The sequence below is a fragment of the Ranitomeya imitator genome, chromosome 6 (genome assembly GCF_032444005.1).
Source record: "Ranitomeya imitator isolate aRanImi1 chromosome 6, aRanImi1.pri, whole genome shotgun sequence".
Taxonomy (NCBI): domain Eukaryota; kingdom Metazoa; phylum Chordata; class Amphibia; order Anura; family Dendrobatidae; genus Ranitomeya; species Ranitomeya imitator.
The window spans coordinates 122,065,861-122,085,587 of NC_091287.1; the positions used below are offsets into that span (position 1 = coordinate 122,065,861).

Consider the following 19,727-nt stretch of genomic DNA (forward strand, 5'->3'; position numbering starts at 1 on the left):
CACAGAGATTAAATCTACACAAAGTCAAATGCAGTAAATTGTTTAGAATTGAGAGTCCTCAGTGGTTGATACTTTTTAATGCCTAACTGAAAATGTAAATTAATTGTGCAGATTCAAAGTTACATTTCCCCCCCATTTACAGTTAGGTCCATAAATATCTGGACAATGCAAGTTTTGGAATTTTAGCTGTTCACCAAAACATATTCAAAATACAGTTACATAATTATTATGAGCTAAAAGTACAGAGTCAGCTCTAAACCTGAGGGTATTCACGTCCTGGTTGGAGCAAGGGTTTAGGAATTACAGCTCTTTAAAAAGGAATGTTGCCACGATTTTTAATTTTTTAAATTATTGATTATATAATCATTATTAATACAAAATTAAAAATCGTACCACCTACCATTAATTATATAATCAATTATTTTCAATACAAAATTAAATGTACAATTTTAATAGTTTTGTTTTAATTCTAGCCACAAGGGGCTGCCATTTTCATTTGAGGGCAAGTAAACGAGCACGTCAGTTACACACCTTAAATATGGCAGTCCCTGGGCATAAGCGTCAGCAGTTGCCATCCGACCGCATCTTTTGCATTGAGACTGCCTTAGCTGTGACCTGGGCATGCCCCTTGGGCTGTCCAGGTTACAGCTGTGGGCTTCATTTTCCCATCATCGCACACACAGCTCAGTACGTGGGATGACAGGAGCTGCAGGGGGGAGGAAGTGTCGGGAGCAGAGGTCCCAGGTGAGGTATCAGCAGCAGCAATCGGTGATCGCAGCCTGTCAGTATTACAGAACAGGCTGCAGATCACCACTCATCAATGACATGCTCATATCATCACACTGCTGTGCTCTAACACACTGAACAGGACGCACTATGATGTGGGGCGCTACATGGGGCGCCATCATACTGTGGGGGCGCCATCATACTGTGGGGGCGCCATCATACTGTGGGGGCGCTACATGGGGCGCCATCATACTGTGGGAGCGCTACATGGGGCGCCATCATACTGTGGGAGCGCTACATGGGGCGCCATCATACTGTGGGAGCGCTACATGGGGCGCCATCATACTGTGGGAGCGCTACATGGTGCGCCATCATACTGTGGGGGCGCTACATGGTGCGCCATCATACTGTGGGGGCGCTACATGGTGCGCCATCATACTGTGGGAGCGCTACATGGGGCGCCATCATACTGTGGGAGCGCTACATGGGGCGCCATCATACTGTGGGGGCGCTACATGGGGCGCCATCATACTGTGGAGCGCTACATGGGGCGCCATCATACTGGGGACGCTGCATGGGGCGCCATCATACTGTGGGGCGTTACACGGGGCGCCATCATACTGGGGACGCTGCATGGGGCGCCATCATTCTGTGGGGCGTTACACGGGGCGCCATCATACTGGGGGCGCTGCATGGGGCGCTATCATAATGTGGGGCGTTACACGGGGTGCCATCATACTGGGGACGCTGCATGGGGCGCCATCATACTGGGGACGCTGCATGGGGCGCCATCATACTGTGGGGGCGCTACATGGGGCGCCATCATACTGTGGAGCGCTACATGGGGCGCCATCATACTGGGGACGCTGCATGGGGCGCCATCATACTGTGGGGCGTTACACGGGGCACCATCATACTGGGGACGCTGCATGGGGCGCCATCATACTGTGGGGCGCCATCATACTGTGGGGGTACTACATGGGGCGCCATCATACTCTGGGGCGCCATCATACTGTGGGGCGCTGCATGGGGCGCCATCATACTGGGGGCGCTGCACGGGGCGCCATCATACTGGGGGCGCTGCATGGGGCGCCATCATACTGTGGGGCGCCATCATACTGTGGGGGTACTACATGGGGCGCCATCATACTCTGGGGCGCCATCATACTGTGGGGCGCTGCATGGGGCGCCATCATACTGGGGGCGCTGCACGGGGCGCCATCATACTGGGGGCGCTGCATGGGGCGCCATCATACTGTGGGAGCGCTACATGGGGCGCCATCATACTGTGGGAGCGCTACATGGGGCGCCATCATACTGTGGGAGCGCTACATGGTGCGCCATCATACTGTGGGGGCGCTACATGGTGCGCCATCATACTGTGGGGGCGCTACATGGTGCGCCATCATACTGTGGGAGCGCTACATGGGGCGCCATCATACTGTGGGAGCGCTACATGGGGCGCCATCATACTGTGGGGGCGCTACATGGGGCGCCATCATACTGTGGAGCGCTACATGGGGCGCCATCATACTGGGGACGCTGCATGGGGCGCCATCATACTGTGGGGCGTTACACGGGGCGCCATCATACTGGGGACGCTGCATGGGGCGCCATCATTCTGTGGGGCGTTACACGGGGCGCCATCATACTGGGGGCGCTGCATGGGGCGCTATCATAATGTGGGGCGTTACACGGGGTGCCATCATACTGGGGACGCTGCATGGGGCGCCATCATACTGGGGACGCTGCATGGGGCGCCATCATACTGTGGGGGCGCTACATGGGGCGCCATCATACTGTGGAGCGCTACATGGGGCGCCATCATACTGGGGACGCTGCATGGGGCGCCATCATACTGTGGGGCGTTACACGGGGCACCATCATACTGGGGACGCTGCATGGGGCGCCATCATACTGTGGGGCGCCATCATACTGTGGGGGTACTACATGGGGCGCCATCATACTCTGGGGCGCCATCATACTGTGGGGCGCTGCATGGGGCGCCATCATACTGGGGGCGCTGCACGGGGCGCCATCATACTGGGGGCGCTGCATGGGGCGCCATCATACTGTGGGGCGCCATCATACTGTGGGGGTACTACATGGGGCGCCATCATACTCTGGGGCGCCATCATACTGTGGGGCGCTGCATGGGGCGCCATCATACTGGGGGCGCTGCACGGGGCGCCATCATACTGGGGGCGCTGCATGGGGCGCCATCATACTGTGGGGCGCTGCATGGGGCGCCATCATACTGTGGGGGTACTACATGGGGCGCCATCATACTCTGGGGGGCCATCATACTGTGGGGCGCTGCACGGGGCGCCATCATACTGGGGGGCTGCATGGGGCGCCATCATTCTGTGGGGCGTTACACGGGGCGCCATCATACTGGGGGCGCTGCATGGGGCGCCATCATACTGTGAGGCGCTATAAGGGGCCATTATACAGAGGTCTCGGCGACTTTGATGAGTAGTATCGTTACAGACGTCACTGCTCATCACAGCCGCCGTGTCTCATGGACCCGGAGTGGCTGATGCTACAGTCTATGTAGTGTCTTTCTCTGAACAAGGCTCCATAGCCTTTGGACGTCGGATTATTGGATCATTGTGGGAACGCCATGGACTACATCAGACCTGCGTGTTTTTGTTTGTTTAATACACTGGTGACCCCGGAAAAGTGTCTGGGTGTCTTTATTCAAAAATAAATTATTTTTTTTCCCTCATTAGTAGGTTAGCAATGTGGGCGTCTGATAGACATCTCTCCATTACTAACCACAGGGCCTGATGCTAAATGTGATTTTTGACATTACACAACTATCATCAACCCCAACTGCCACCGCAACAGGTAAAAAAACCAAACAGTTAGGGAAAATCAGAATGATGTCGGCAATCCTGTCCCATCAACGGGGAGGAAAATAAGCTGCCACTCTGTCGATGTGACATCGGCACAAGCAGCTGAATCGCTGGCAGGAGCGGCCAGTGACTGCTCTGAGCCAGAAATGAACACTGCTGGGCACAAGTCCCTAAGCCCCAAGTCCCATAAATATCTTTTAGGTAATTAAATCTGAAATTCTACACTTCAGTTGCATCTTAGCTATTTTAAATAAAAGTAATGGTGACATGCTGAGCACAAACCACCAAAATTCAGTCACTGCCCACATATATCTGGACCCAACTATTGCAAAACGGAGTCTGAAGGAGAACACAAGTCTGACGTGGTCACACAGAGGGTTAAACATACAATAAAAATAAACATTTTTTCTGCACTGGGTAGAAAATGAAAACATGAAACCTTTGCCCGGACGGTGAGAGTTGCATGTTTGTTATCTGGTGGCCACTTTCTCCACTGTACAAACAACGTCACAAATGCCGATTCTTACACGATAAACTAATGCTGGAACTTCATTGGGCGATAGGTCAAGAATGGAGTTTGTGCTTGTATTTTCCCAGGTCGGGTCAGGAAAACGTGCCTTATTAGTCTCACACGTACTCTGATCACTTCTATTGTGCAAGTGGATAGAAGGTTGTTGTGTCAAAGTTCTGGTCAGATCACAAAACAAAAAAAGTGAAAACAAGAACATAAACTTAAGATACTGGAGCTTCGTATACACCCATCTGAGGACCCCACGCTACAAAATCCATATGTCCCATTAGCCAGAATGGAGGACAACTTACAAAAGAGCATCTCTTCCACTAGCAAACCCGATTGTCAATGTACTTACAAGGTGGATCAATTACTAATGTCAAATTGTTTTATTGCATTGAAATATTTTTTCAGACATTTTTCATGGAAACTTAAGCAATATGGGATTTTAACAATCTTATATAAAAAAGCAAGGCCTTATACCTGCTTGGAAACCTAATGATGATAGATAGATAGATAGATAGATATCTGTCTGCTTCAGGGGAGCGTTGGAAGGTCGCACCTCCAAGACCAATGACTAGGAATTGTGGCCACCTCTATACTGACAGCGATGCACGTCAGGGTCCTGTTCTAAAGCTGGGACCCATCGGTGGAATCTACATTAGATGTACAATCGTACGAGGTAAGAAGGGGGTTCACACGTACACGTATGGATGGCAATCCCCAACCTCCCTGCGAGGATTCTGGCTGAACTTACAGCCCCTAAGACACGTAGGAGGTTGCAGTCAGTATACATATAGTGAAATGCGTCCATTGAACTTAGTCTACTGGCTAATGCACACAACCGTATATTTGGTACAAATGTGATCCGACAAAATGTGTTATTCTACGTGGCCGCGCACGTCAGATTTTTTTCTCCTCGGATTGAATCTGTCCAATATAAAAAATATATATATATATATATATATATATATATATATATATATATATATATATATATATATATATATAATAAAATTGCTGCATGCCCAATTTTGATATAATATTCTGATCACACTCGGCAATGGAAGTCAACAGGTCTGTAGATACCACCGGACGGAACTTTGATGCCATCTGAGTGGAGTCTAAATTTCCACGGACTCAGAATAGAGAAGATGGAGAATTTTTCTCTCCATCTTCTCCTTATCTGAGAGAATCGAATCACACTATGCTTACTCTGATCATAGTGTCATTTGCGTAAATGACCCGATTCCCTGATATGAGGATATACACTCTGACCGTAGCCTGTGAGTGGGGAAAAAAAAAAAAAAATGACCGCGAGTTCACTAATGGCAAGAATATTGGTAATCACTGCTTTTTAGAGAACAAGAACATGAAAAAGGGCACAATTTTGCATCTGTACATCTGCACGGCAACTGATCTTACGTCAGCAGTTAATATAAAGTACAAGGCCAAATACAGGTTTACATATTGTTAAAGGGGGTAGCAGAGACTTTACAAAAAAAAAAAAAATCTCTGCACTAACAGGCAGGTAACGGCAACTTACCTGGCTGCTGTGCACAGCGCGGTCACAGACAGCTCCTGCTGGGGATTCAGAAGCCTCTGCTGACGCGACAAGGGGGGAATCCGAGGTCATTTTGATTGACAGTCGACTCCCCAGTTAGGCAGCGGGGATCCAGCTGTCAATCAGAATGACCTCAGATGTCTTGCACCGAAAAAGAAGCCTCCGTTCTGTATATGTGACGTCAGCAGAGGCTTCTGAATCCCGGCAGGAGCAGTCTGAGACCGCTCTGTGCAATGGAAGAACGGTGCCAGACACAGCCAGGTAAGTAGCAACTATCTGCCTGATGGTGCTTATATACATTTTTTTTGTAAAGTATCAGATATCCTCTTTAATAATGGCAATAGAACAGTAAAAATCAGACACTATAAAAAAAATCAAATTTTTTTTGTGCACCCAAAGAATTGAGTATCATCAAAATTACAGAAGAAACTAGTGCAAGCTGTGATTTGTCACAGACTAAATATCTGAACAGCCCATAATTTATTTCAGTTTTTCCATACAAAAAGTGAAACTCATTAGATATAGTCATTACAGACAAAGTAATCTATTTCAAGTGTTTATTCCTGTTAATGTTGATGATTATGGCTTACAGCCAATGAAAACCCAAAAGTCATTATTTCAGTGAATTAGAATACTTTATAACACCAGCTTGAAAAATGATTTTAAAATCGGAAATGTTGGCCTACTGAAATGTATGTTCAGTAAATGCACCGAATACTTGGTTGAGGCTCCTTTTGCATCAATGCGGTGTGGCATGGAGGCGATCTGCCTATGGCACTTCTGAGGTGTTATGGAAGCCCAGGTTGCTTTGATAGCAGCCTTCAGCTCGTCTGCATTGTTGGGTCTGATGTCTCATCTTCCGCTTTACAATACCTCAAAACACAGTGGACCTACACCAGCAGATCACTTGGCTCCCTAAACCATCACTGATTGTGGAAACTTCACGCTAGACCTCAAGCAGCTTGGATTGTGGCCTCTCCACTCTTCCTCCAGACTCTGGGACCTTGATTTCCAAACGATATGCAAAATTTACTTTAGTCTGAAAGAGACATTGGTCATGAGTGGCTTGACAGAAGAAATGCGACACTTGTAGCCCATGTCCTGGATACGTCTGTGAGTGGTGGCTCTTGAAGCAATGATTCCAGCAGCAGTCCACTCCTTGTGAATCTCCCCCAAGTTTTTGAATGGCCTTTTCTTAATCCTTTGAAGGCTGCGGTTACCCCGGTTGCTTGTGCACCTTTTTCTACCACACTTTTTCCTTCCACTCCACTTTCCATTAATATGCTTGGATACAGCACTCTGTGAACAGCCAGCTGCTTTACCAATGACCTTTTGTGGCTTACTCTCCTTGTAGAGTGTCAGTGACTGCCTTCTGGACATCTGTCAAGTCAGTAGTCTTCCCCATGATTGTGGAGCCTACTGAAACAGACTAAGGGACCTTTTTAAATGGTTAAGAAGCCTTTGCAGGTGCTTTTGTTAATTATTCTAATTTACTGAGATAATGACTTTTGGGTTTTCATTGGCTGTAAGCCAGAATCATCAACATTAACAGAAATAAACAATTGAAATAGATCACCGTTTGTAATGACTCTGTATAATGAGTTTCACTTTTTGCAAAAAAAAAAAAAAAGTGCAATCCTACACTTGCTTTGTTTGCCTTCACTTGTTTTGTTCACTAAATGCCATTATGATTCTCCAGGACATTACGAGTTCATCCACAACAAAAACATGTCTAAGTTATTTTTTATCTAAGTAAAAATTCCAAGCTTTGCGCAATATTCCGATACCCGTAGCGTCTCTATTTTTCCTGATCAGGGGTTGGGCGAGGGCTTAGGGTACCGTCACACTATAACATTTCGATCACTACGACGGTACGATTCGTGACGTTCCAGCGATATCGTTACGATATCGCTGTGTCTGACACGCAGCAGCGATCAGGGATCCTGCTGAGAATCGTACGTCGTAGCAGATCGTATGGAACTTTCTTTCATCGCTGGATCTCCCGCTGTCATCGCTAGATCGGTGTGTGACACCGATCTAGCGATGCGATCCAGCGATGCGTTCGCTTGTAACCAGGGTAAACATCGGGTAACTAAGCGCAGGACCGCGCTTAGTTACCCGATGTTTACCCTGGTTACAAGCGTTAAACTAAAAAAAAACAAACAGCACATACTTACATTCTGGTGTCCGTCAGGTCCCTTGCCGTCTCTGCTTCCCGCACTGTGACTGCCGGCCGTAAAGTGAAAGCAGAGCACAGCGGCTGTGCTTTCACTTTCACTTTACGGCCAGCAGTCACTGAGTGCGGGAAGCAGACGGCAAGGGACGTGACGGACACCAGATGTAAGTATGTGCTGTTTTTTTTTTGTTTAACGCTTGTAACCAGGGTAAACATCGGGTAACTAAGCGCGGTCCTGCGCTTAGTTACCCGATGTTTACCCTGGTTACCCAGGGACCTCGGCATCCTTGGTCGCTGGAGAGCTGTCTGTGTGACAGCTCCCCAGCGACCACACTACGATTTACCTACGATCACGGCCAGGTCATATCGCTGGTCGTGATCGTAGGTAAATCGTATAGTGTGACGGTACCCTTACTCTTTGCATGCTGAGCTGACGTTTTTATTGATACTATTTCAGTGCAGATAAGTTTTTTTGATCGCCCGTTAGTGCATTTTTTTAAATTTATTTATTTTATTTTTTTTTAAAATACTTTTGCCATGCTTCAATATCCCCAATAGAAGCTTATCTACAGCATTCCAGAATGCTGTAGATAAGCCCCTGATGCTGGAGGGTGACAGGTTCCCTTTAAAGCATGTACTAGTCTAAGGCTAGGTTCACATTGCGTTATGTGAACCCGTTAAACGGACTACGTTACACCACGGCATAACGTGGTGTAATGTAGTCCGTTAAACGCCACCATTGCTTGTAATGGCGAACGCATCGCTAGCGCACACCCACATTGGGCGTGCGCTAGCGATGTGCCGTCATTTGAGTGACAGACCTCAAACTCTGCTTGCAGCATTCGCGGTCCGTTCCTCGCTAGCGGGATCGTCAAACGCGATCCCTTTTGGGACATTGCGTTAGCGCAGTCCGTAGCGCTATGCGGTAAACGGACTGCCCTAACGCAACGTGAACCTAGCCTAACAAAGCCTCAGTGCCCAGTGTGAAAATTACAAGATTCCTTTATCTTTATCTTTATCTTGAGAAAAACCTTGCCAAAACGTAAAAAAAACAAACAAAAAAAACCACAGGAAACACAAATAGGTACGGTAATTGTCATTTTTTTTTTATGTTAGTGGCCCTGTAACTACATCATTATTAATAAATATAAATGCTTAGGCTACTTTCACACTGGCGTTTTTTGCCAGACATCGCAATGCGTAGTTTATGGCAAAAAACGCATCCTGCAAAGTTGTTTGCAGGATGCGTTTTTGCCCCATAGATTAACAATAGCGACGCATTGCTACACGTCGCAACCGTCGTGCGACGGTTGCGCCATGTTGTGGTGGACTGCCGGGAGCAAAAAAAAACGTTACATGTAACGTTTTTTGCTCCTGACGGACCGCTTTTTCCGACCGCGCATGCGCGGCCGGAACTCCGCCCCCACCTCCCCGCACCTCACAATGGGGCAGCGGATGCGCCGGAGAAATGCATCCGCTGCACCCGTTGTGCAGTGCGTCAAACGCTAGCGTCGGAATCTCTGCCCGACGCATTGCGACGGGGAGATTCCGACGCTAGTGTGAAAGTAGCCTTACCCTGCCTAATTTTGTTATAAGGAAAACTTACTGATATAGTAAAAATGAGGGGAGGAAGAGGGAAGAGGCTCTAGATTTCCAGAAAGTGATCATTAGAGCACCACAGATCTAGATATACAGTAGATTTTACTTTAAAAAAAAAAAAAAAAAAAAGACTAAACCATAAAAAGTGAATCTGTCAGCAGGATTGTGCACAGTAAACTACAGACAGTGTCAGGTTGGCGCCGTTATACTGGTTAGGGCAGAGACAGACTGCTGTACTTCTTGTGCGAGAATCACATCGCACTGCATGGACTGGCCGGCACCTCTCCTGACCTGAGCATGACAGCGTGATGGATTACTATGCAGCTGTCAAGCTCAGGTCAGGAGAGCCGACAACCAGTACGAGGTTTAAGATGAGATTCTCGCACAAGAAATACGGCAGTCTGTCTCTGCCCTTATACAGGATTATGCTCACATACAATATATACTGCTTTTGTTAGCCTTACACAAGATTATGGTTAGTACCTAGCAGCACCGCCTTTTGTAAGTATCACAGCTTGTAAATGCTTTTTATAACCAGCTATGAGTCGTTCAATTCTTACTTGAGTCATTTTCATCCTTGGAAAATTCTTAGGCTATGTGCACACGTTGCGGATTTGACGCTGCGGATCTGCAGCTGTTTTCCATGCGTTATACAGTACCATGTAGTAAACGTATGGAAAACCAAATCCGCTGTGCACATGCTGTGGAAAAAAAACGCGCGGAAACGCAGTGTTGTTTTTTCCGCAGCATGTTATTATTATTATTTATTTATATAGCACCATTGATTCCATGGTGCTGTACATGAGAAGGGGTTACATACAAATTACAGATATCACCTACAGTAAGCTAATAATGACAGACTGATACAGAGGGGCGAGGACTCTGCCCTTGCGGGCTTACATTCTACAGGATTATGGGAAAGAGACAGTAGGTTGAGGGTTGCAGGAGCTCCGGTGTCGGTGAGGCAGTAGCTTCGATAGTGATGAAGCGGCAGCGGTGTCAGTGCAGGCTGTAGGCTTTCCTGAAGAGATGAGTTTTCAGGTTCCGTCTGAAGGATCCGACTGTGGTTGATAGACGTGTTGGGGCAGAGAGTTCCATGTCAATTCTTTGTGCGCATTCCGCAGCGGTTTACACCTGCTCCTCAATAGGAATCCGCAGGTGTAAAACTGCAGGTGGAATTCGCACAAAAAACGCAGGAAATCCGTGGTTAATACTCAGTGCAGTTTACCTGCGGATTTTGCAAAAACAGTGTGGAAAAATCCGCACCCCAATCCGCAACGTGTGCACATAGCCTTCCTGTTCTGTGATATTCCTGGGTCATCTTGCATGCATTGCTATTTTGAGGTCTAGCCACAGGTTTTCAATGATGTTCAGATAAGTGGACTGTGAGGGCCATTGTAAAATTTTCAGTTTGCGTCTTTTGATTTTGATGTGCATTTAGGATCATTATGCATTTGTAGAAGCCATCATCTTTGCATCTTTAGCTTTTTTTACAGATGGTGTTATGTTTGCATCATGAATTTGTTGAAATTACATTGAATCCATTCCTTCTACTCATGAAATGTTCCTCATGCCAATTAGCCGCAACACAACCCCAAAGCATGATTGATCCACTCCATGCTTAATGGTTGGCGAGATGTTCTTTTCCTGAAATCCTGTGCCCTTTTTCTCCATACATATCTTTGATCATTGTGGCCAAAGAGTTCTATTTTGACCTCATCGGTCTTTTTTCCAAAATGCATCAGGCTTGTTTAGATGTTTTGCATACTTCTGATGCTGAGTTTTATGATGAGGACGCAGGAGACATTTTCTTCTGATGACTCTTCCATGAAGACCATATTTGTGCAGGTGTCTCTGAATAGTACAGCAATGTACCACAACTCCAGAGTCTTTTAAATCTTTCTCGCACGAGAAATACGACAGTATGTCTTTGCCCTTATAATGATACCTTGGGTGGTAAAATCCGTCTTGTTGGTTGTTGTTTAAATCTTTATTTTCAGTTTTGAGTTAATGATATGCTCGCGCTCCGGGGCGGCTGGGTGTGTGTGTGTGTGGGTCTTCATGTGATGCTCTGATTAGGTATTCATAATGATGGCTTCCGACAGGTCACTGATCCCTCACTGACCTGTCCCCTAGTTTACATACCGAATAATAGAGAAAAAGTAATAATCGGCTGCGCTGCAGCATGATCGCATGTGTATTGTACAGGTAATTCTTTTATTTCATGCTATAACTAAATTAATAGAAAAAAAAAAAAAGTGTCTCAAAATGGTGCCGCTTGTGACTGCGCAGTAGCAGCCATTAGCGATCAGATAGCTGACACTGCGCAGGCCGTGCCGTCTTGCTAGAGAAAATAAAAATTGACTCTTCTAAGATGGCAACGCCGGCACCTGGGCAATAGCATCTATCAGCAATCACTGATAAATGTTACTGCGCAGGCGCGGCCTTCGCCAATTTGATAGTTTTAAAAAAAATTTAATTCAGTTATAGCATGAAATAAAAGAATGAACTGCGCATTACACATGCGACCATGCTGTAGCGCAGGCAATTTCTTTTCTCTCAATGTACCGTATATACGCCGAGATTTTCAGAACTTTTTTTTGCTGAAAACCCCCCTAGGGTTATACACAAGACATCGTCCAGAAAGGCGGTGGAGGAGGGGAAGCGGCAGCAGGAGGCGGCTAACAGAAGACATCATATGCACCCTCCTGGCGCCATCGCTGCACCTCCATCCCGGCGCCTCTTCTTGTGCTGAGCGGTCCGATCACGTGGTACCGCTCATTAAGGTAATGAATATGCACGCATCTCCACTCCCATAGGTGTAGAGCGCATATTCATTACCTTAATGAGCAGTACCACATGACCGCTCAGCATAGGAGAGCTACCGGGCTAAGACAACGGAGATGCAGTGACAGAGTGAGGAGGGCAAGTAGGATTGGGAAGGGGTGGGGGTAAGTGAGCCATGCATACAACGATGGGACAGGGGGGGTGAGCCTTGCAGGATCGGGGGAGTCATGCATACAACAGGGGGAGCCACACATAGCAGGACAGGACAGGTCGGGGGGGTACACATACCAGGACAGGACAGGATAGGACAGGAGAGCCACGCATAGCAGGACAGGGGGGAGCCACGCATAGCAGGACAGGGATGAGGGGACAGACACGCATAGCAGGACAGGGATGAGGGGACAATGCATACCCGGCTTATACTTGAGTCAATAAGCTTACCCAGCTTCCCGTGGCAAAATTAGGTGCCTCAGCTTATACTCAAGTATATATGGTATATAATATTCATTATGTAAACTAGGAGGCAGGTCAGTGAGGTACACTCGTTGCTCCGGTTTCCCGAGCATGCTTAGGTGGTCTCTGAGTATGAGAGTGCTCAGAGATTTAGTTTTTGTTGATGCAGCTGCATGATTTGCGGCTGCTAGACAGCTTGAATACATGTGGGGATTAACTAGCAACCAGGCAACCCCCACACGTACTCAGGCTGGCTAACAGATGTAAATCATGCAGCTGTGTGGACAAAAACTAAATCTCCGAGCACTCACAAATACTCGGGAAACCACCCGAGCAACATGCATTCTCGCTCATCACTACCGGTCAGCAGTATGCATTATGAATACCTAATCAGAGCACCACATGAAGACCTCCACAGGCCGCCCCGGAGCACGAGAATCTCATTAACTCAAAACTGAAAATAAGGATTAAACAACAACCACAAGACGGATTTCATCAACCAAGGTATCATTGTAATCAGTATAATGGCTCCGTCCTGACACTGTCTGTAGGTTACTGTGCAGAATTCTGCTGACAGATTCCCTTTAAAAATAAATCCAGATCACGTTTTATACTGGCTTTGGACGTTAGGGAAGTGGAAGAACCTTTGCTTTACATTAATGAGTATATTCAGATGCTTTCCCCATATTTGTTCACATGCTTGTTGGCAAGTTGGGCAGATTTCGTCACACAGAGTCCTGATTAGGACAGTTTGTACAAGGTTATATTCCCAGAGATTCTTTCGAAGAACTTCTGGCAGCTCCGCTCTTCCAAGAACCGCACGCATGCTCTATCATTATTGGTTTATTTGCAAAACTTAAAACCTGTGTTCTAGTTTTAACCACATAGAAATGAATAACAAAAGAATTCCAGCATAATCACATCTATATATATGTTGGACAGCTGCCTTGCATGGGATGTAAACAAGTCCGAAAAAGCTGGCCACAGACATGATACCTTGCTTATCTGGTCGCAAATTTCCAACAGTTTGCTTAAAGGTTATCTGTCAGTAGGATTTCACCCCTCAAAACTATTTATATCCACATGTAGCTCTTTCAGGCAGGTCCAGTAATACCTTTACATGGCCGGTCCTTTCCTCCATTACTGACAAATCTGTTTTAATTGATAGCTCTGTTCCCTGAAGTCACACAGAATAGAGGCCTTCAGTCAACCAGGAGGAGGCAGAACTGGGTGTGGAATAGAGCTGGAGTGACAGAAGCTTCAGATCTACCATGGTTCTTCAGCCTCATTCGCACATCAATTCAAACGTTGGTTTCTCAATAACAAATGAATCGCTTGGTCATGTAAAGCAGGGGTCCCCAACTCCAGTCCTCAAGGCCCACCAACATGTCATGTTTTCAGGATTTCCTTAGTCTTGCCCAGGTAATCATTGCATCACCTGTGCAATGCAAAGGAAATCCTGAAAACATGACCTGTTGGTGGGCCTTGAGGACTGGAGTTGGGGACCCCTGATGTAAAGCTATGAATGGACTTAGCTTTGAGAGTGACCTGCACATGTAAATAGATTGGGGTGTGAAATCCTGCTGATAGATTCCCTTTAAAATTCTAAGAAGTAGGAATTTCCATCTGGGACTGTTCGTTTAACCCTATGCAAAATTCGATCATAGTCAGCAGAATGCACAGATCTAATGTGCGCAGCCAGGTCAGGACATATGCTTGCTGGTCCCTGAAGTCTCCAGGATCATCTGGGGAAGGGGCAGAAAGCAATGCTTATCATATAACGGTTAGTAGGACTAAAGGTACCTTCACACTGAACAACATTACAACGATAACGATAGCGATCCGTGACGTTGCAGCGTCCTGGCTAGCGATATCGTTGTGTTTGACACGCAGCAGCGATCAGGATCCTGCTGTGACATCGCTGGTCGGAGCTAGAAGGCCAGAATTTTATTTTGTCGCTGGATCACCCGCTGACATCGCTGAATCGGCGTGTGTGACGCCGATCCAGCGATGTGTTCACTGGTAACCCGATGTTTACCCTGGTTACATTGTAAATGTAAAAAAAAAAAAAAAAAATACTCACATTCCGGTGCCTGTCACGTCCCCCGGCGTCCGCTTCCCTGCATGCCTCCTGCATCCTGTGTCAGCGCCGGCCGGCTGTAAAGCAGAGCACAGTGGTGACGTCACCGCTCTGCTTTACGGCCGGCGCTTACACAGGATGCAGGAGGAGTGCAGGGAAGCGGAAGCCGGGGGACGTGACAGGCACCGGAATGTGAGTATGTGTTTTTTGTTTTTTTTTTACATTTACAATGGTAACCAGGGTAAACATCGGGTTACTAAGCGTGGCCCTGCGCTTAGTAACCCGATGTTTACCCTGGTTACCCGGGGACTTCGGCATTGTTGGTCGCTGGAGAGCTGTCTGTGTGACAGCTCCCCAGCGACCACACAAGGACTTTCCAACGATCACGGCCAGGTCGTATCGCTGGTCGTGATCGTTGGAAAGTTGCTGAGTGTGACGGTACCTTAAGGCTCGGCTCAATACTACTGAGCTTACTGTGTGAGGAGAAAGGAGACTAAGGGAGGGCCTGCTAGGACTAGGGAGAGAAGAGTGGGGGGGGTCTTACCTGCTAGGACTAGGGAGAGAAGAGTGGGGGGGTCTTACCTGCTAGGACTAGGGAGAGAAGAGTGGGGGGGGTCTTACCTGCTAGGACTAGGGAGAGAAGAGTGGGGGGGTCTTACCTGCTAGGACTAGGGAGAGAAGAGTGGGGGGGGTCTTACCTGCTAGGACTAGGGAGAGAAGAGTGGGGGGGTCTTACCTGCTAGGACTAGGGAGAGAAGAGTGGGGGGGGTCTTACCTGCTAGGACTAGGGAGAGAAGAGTGGGGGTCTTACCTGCTAGGACTAGGGAGAGAAGAGTGGGGGTCTTACCTGCTAGGACTAGGGAGAGAAGAGTGGGGGTCTTACCTGCTAGGACTAGGGAGAGAAGAGTGGGGGTCTTACCTGCTAGGACTAGGGAGAGAAGAGTGGGGGTCTTACCTGCTAGGACTAGGGAGAGAAGAGTGGGGGTCTTACCTGCTAGGACTAGGGAGAGAAGAGTGGGGGTCTTACCTGCTAGGACTAGGGAGAGAAGAGTGGGGGGTCTTATCTGCTAGGACTAGGGAGAGAAGAGTGGGGGGGGTCTTATCTGCTAGGACTAGGGAGAGAAGAGTGGGGGGTCTTATCTGCTAGGACTAGGGAGAGAAGAGTGGGGGGGTCTTATCTGCTAGGACTAGGGAGAGAAGAGTGGGGGGGGTCTTACCTGCTAGGACTAGGGAGAGAAGAGTGGGGGTCTTACCTGCTAGGACTAGGGAGAGAAGAGTGGGGGGTCTTACCTGCTAGGACTAGGGAGAGAAGAGGGGGGGGGTCTTACCTGCTAGGACTAGGGAGAGAAGAGGGGGGTCTTACCTGCTAGGACTAGGGAGAGAAGAGGGGGGGTCTTACCTGCTAGGACTAGGGAGAGAAGAGTGGGGGTCTTACCTGCAAGGACTAGGGAGAGAAGAGGGGGGGGGTCTTACCTGCTAGGACTAGGGAGAGAAGAGGGGGGTCTTACCTGCTAGGACTAGGGAGAGAAGAGGGGGGGTCTTACCTGCTAGGACTAGGGAGAGAAGAGGGAGTCTTACACATTACATAGCTCTTCTGCATCTCTCCCGACTCCCTTACGCACATGAGGATTTCGCTTGGGGAGCGCAGAGTAGGCAGTCAGAACCCCACTAATTCAAGCTACGTGATCCTCATTTGTTCCAACATCACTCGTGGTAGAAAGGTTGGGAAGCCGCCATATTCCTCATTCAGCCAGAGTGAAGCGTGCGGGCTGATGCCTTTATGGTTAGTGGGTGAGCGTAAAGGGAACCAGTCATGTCATTTTTAGCATGCAAACGGTCCTCAGTGCATTGTTAGTGGGGCAATGTTAATCACTAACTTTTTTCTTTTTTACATTAAAAATGGCGCAGTATGCAAAAAGCACTTTATACAGGCAAGATCGTACCTGCTCATGTAGTCATAGGGGTGTGCTTCATTTTCGCTCAGTCACAGGCATTGCCGCCCACACAATTTGATTGATGTTCCGGGTTGCATCGACGTCACTCGAATCTGCTGTAAAATCCCACGCTTGCGCAGGGCAGAGCATAGCAGGGGCAGCAGCCTGCTACACGGCTGCCCGCTACACAGTGCCCAGGCATGAAATTTTACAGCAAATTCACGTAACGCTGACGCAACCCGAATCATCAAATTGCGTTGGCGGTGACGTAACAACGTATTGGGGACAGCTTAGATGCTAAAAATGACATGACAGTAAGCAACTAGGGAAGTAGAGGGAAAACACTTTTACATGCAATAAAAAGCTTATTTCTAATATTTAAAATCCATAGAAGTGTGGTGAATGGATCCCAATTAATGCGTTTCGTATTTCGCCATGATTAAGAATGGATAGAAGTTTTAAAACGCGTTGATCAGTATCCATTCACTAAAGGCTTCAGATAAAGTGATAATTTGAACCCATTTGATGGAGCTGGACAACAACATCTCTTTTTTTTCAACTGATCACTGTCTTGCAACAGCTTCTGCTCCAGGATCTACAAACTCAAAAGTTGGAAACAGAGGTGAGCTGGTGGTTTCCCTTTTCACCTTTATATGGCGGTGGTAATACTATGGCACTATAATACGGCAACACAACAATACGGTATGCAAATACTTTTTCACCACATTTGTGGTCAACAAAAAAAACAAAAAAAAACACAAGTACTGAGAGTTACCGTATGTGAAAAGTCCATTTACACTGGCTGTTTCGACCTGCTAACGAGCGCCCAACGACTATATGAAAGTCAATCAGCCCTTAATTAGTGACCAGTAAATACTGGCCAATAACACAGCATGGGGACGCATGGTCGTTACTGCATCATGTACAGCAGGAACCATCCAATCACTGGACTGAGAGTTTTGGCACTGACGCGGTCAGATTATCGGCAATGAGTGTGCTTAAAAACGTGCACAACTTTGTTAATGGAAGAATATATACTGTAAATAAGTCCCATGTGAAGTCTGGTCTGACCCGACACCAAACAGAGAAAACGCAATCTAGAATCGCTAATGGTGGCAGAATGGGTGTTAGCAATGTGAGGTGTGGGGTGCAGCTGCTGTTAGATGGACTTTAGTCCGCCATGTTACTCTGCATTACTTCAGAGATTATTATTTCTACAAAGAGATTATGTTTCACAACTCGAAAATATACGGAAGCTGCAACAAAAGTGAAAGCCGAGCCTAAAACGGAGAAATCCATCATCTCACAAGCTGGGATGTAAAGAAAACAACACTGGCAATAAGTGCGGAAACTGTTTTCGAAGAGGTAAATTCCCTCAAGTAAGGAAATATCACAGGCTGAAAAACACTGGTGCAAAATAGGAGAAATATCAAATAAAAGTGGCCTCTACAGCGAGTGGAGAGAGCGGCCACCATGTGGGAACAGTCAGAGCAGGGGTTCGGGGGACCCCTCTTCTGGAGGTATGCGCGGGTTCACAGTTGGGACCCACATCTATCGGGTGGGTATGGCATATCCTATAGATGAGGTATTAATATCAGTCATCAGTAGTATGAATGTATTGTATGTTATGTAGTATGTATGTATGTAATGTAGTATGTATGTATGTATGTATGTATGTATGTAATGTAGTATGTATGTATGTATGTAATGTAGTATGTATGTATGTATGTAATGTAGTATGTATGTATGTATGTAATGTAGTATGTATGTATGTATGTAAGTAATGTAGTATGTATGTATGTATGTAAGTAATGTAGTATGTATGTAAGTAATGTAGTATGTATGTATGTAATGTAGTATGTATGTATGTAATGTAGTATGTATGTATGTAATGTAGTATGTATGTATGTAATGTAGTATGTATGTATGTAATGTAGTATGTATGTAATGTAGTATGTATGTAATGTAGTATGTATGTAATGTAGTATGTATGTAATGTAGTATGTATGAAATGTAGTATGTATGTAATGTAGTATGTATGTAATGTAGTATGATACACAATATTGTATCATACAATTATTCGGTTCTGTAGAAGGACGTGGATCTGGGGATTTATTATGATGGAATATAGGCTGAACTGGATGGACAAATGTCTTTTTTCGGCCTTACTAACTATGTTACTATGTAATGTAGTATGTATGTAATGTAGTATGTATGTAATGTAGTATGTATGTATTTATGTATGCATGTATGTACAGTACAGACCAAAAGTTTGGACACACCTTCTCATTTAAAGATTTTTCTGTATTTTCATGACTATGAAAATTGTAAATTCACACTGAAGGCATCAAAACTATGAATTAACACATGTGGAATTATATACTTAACAAAAAAGTGTGAAACAACTGAAATTATGTCTTATATTCTAGGTTCTTCAAAGTAGCCACCTTTTGCTTTCATGACTGCTTTGCACACTCTTGGCATTCTCTTGATGAGCTTCAAGAGGTAGTCACCGGAATGGTTTTCACTTCACAGGTGTGCCCTGACAGGTATAATAAGTGGGATTTCTTGCCTTATAAATGGGATTGGGAACATCAGTTGTGTTGTGCAGAAGTCTGGTGGATACACAGCTGATAGTCCTACTGAATAGACTGTAAGAATTTGTATTATGGAAAGAAAAAGCAGCTAAGTAAAGAAAAACGAGTGGGCTACTTTGAAGAACCTAGAATATAAGACATTTTCAGTTGTTTCACACTTTTTTGTTAAGTATATAATTCCACATGTGTTCATTCATAGTTCATTTCATAGAAACACGGCCAGATCCCGTACAAGAAAAACTGATGTCTGAATGAGGCCTAATAAAGTAAAATGGCAGCTAGCACAACCTGATATAACAATACAATACCTCACCGCGCATGGCGTAGCTAGGTAGCAGCTAATCTTTAGTTGTAGAGGCGATAAAGCCTCCAAGATACAGCTGCTGACCTATATACATGTATTTGCACTTTTCCTTCATTTCTCTTCTCAGCTTTTTACAGT

At 46.3% G+C, this 19,727-nt stretch overlaps 1 protein-coding gene across 2 annotated transcripts in view; it reads right to left on the reverse strand.

Moving 5' to 3' along the window:
* Positions 1 to 19,727, reverse strand: part of ABHD5 (abhydrolase domain containing 5, lysophosphatidic acid acyltransferase) — a 51,288-nt gene that overhangs the window by 13,234 nt on the left and 18,327 nt on the right. The gene's annotated exons all lie outside the window — the stretch shown is intronic.